A 1274-nucleotide genomic window follows, 5' to 3' on the forward strand; every position below is an offset into this window, starting at 1 on the left:
TTGGTTTCGTGTGTGTGTGTGTGTGTGCTTTTTTTTTAATTGTCACACATGCTTAATCAAGTCACTGATATTATTGCAGTTTACCAGCCAGGCAACAGTGGTTCCAATTCCCAATGCAGTGACAGTGTTTGTTTGCGGTCATGCTTGTCTGTCTCTTTACATCAGCTCACAAACAGCGAGTGTGCAATTTGGTTTCCCCCCGATGTTAGCTGGGATAGGGTCCATCTTCCGGCGACCAGGATAAGGTGGATGTTACATGTAGACCCGTCACCGAACCTCAGTCTTTCGAGGGGCACATGAAATGCATGGGGGTGGGGGGATTATTATTATCCTATAAACAACCGCGTGCGTACATGCATGCATGGCTCGAATCCAAAAACGCACACACACACACACACACACACACACGCACACACTTAGAATCTACTTTGCGACCAGTGGCGGATGCCGGTCCGTCAAGGAGGGGAAGCTCAATTTCGGCCTACATCATAAAATGTGTCCGTTTGTCTATATGTGGATTCTACTCTCCGTTCCTTTTCAAGAAAATTATCTGTGACCCTGTCAGACCAAGGCGTCTTTTCCAGGGACTTAACTAGTGTCCTACAACTACAGCAACTACAATAAAACCCACCAGAAATGAAAGATTCATTTGTCGCTAGTCGATTTCAACAAAGAGAGTGTTGCTCAGATGATTAGAAGAAGTCTCCAGTTCAATTCAGAACAGAATGAGAATTGAAAAATGCTCCCACAATGCCTACACCAAAGAAATCGATGATTGGATCATTTCACTGTCAATCAAAAAGAGATTCAGCCTCAGACAGATCATCCAATCATCATGCAGAAAAGCTCAGCATCCGGGCCAGCCCATAACACCCACTGTCCATAGACTCCCAGAGACGCTGAGCGTCCGATGGGCGGGACCAAACCAGCATTTATCCAATGACTCGTCTCGTTTCAATGCATTGGGACAACCGACACTGAACTCGCGAGACGCCCAGCATCCGCGCTGTAGACGCTCACCGTCCACACAGTTTAAAGTGCAGTGAAGCTGCTGGAATGAATGAGAAGAGAGTCGCGTTGTAACCAGTAGTAAGAAGCTGATTCGGAAAAAAGTTGAGCGGGTTGTAGCGCATATTTAGTCAATGACATGTACACACAATTGTATGTACACACATGTATTTGATCACTTATTTTTGGACATTTTAGGGGCAGCTGAGCTTCCCTTGCAGTCTGAGAGCAATCGCCTCTGTTTGCGACATGATGCGGCATTGTTT

This window comes from Hippocampus guttulatus, chromosome 19 (genome assembly GCF_054856545.1).
Source record: "Hippocampus guttulatus isolate MCC_2025c chromosome 19, RoL_Hgut_1.0, whole genome shotgun sequence".
NCBI lineage: Eukaryota > Metazoa > Chordata > Actinopteri > Syngnathiformes > Syngnathidae > Hippocampus > Hippocampus guttulatus.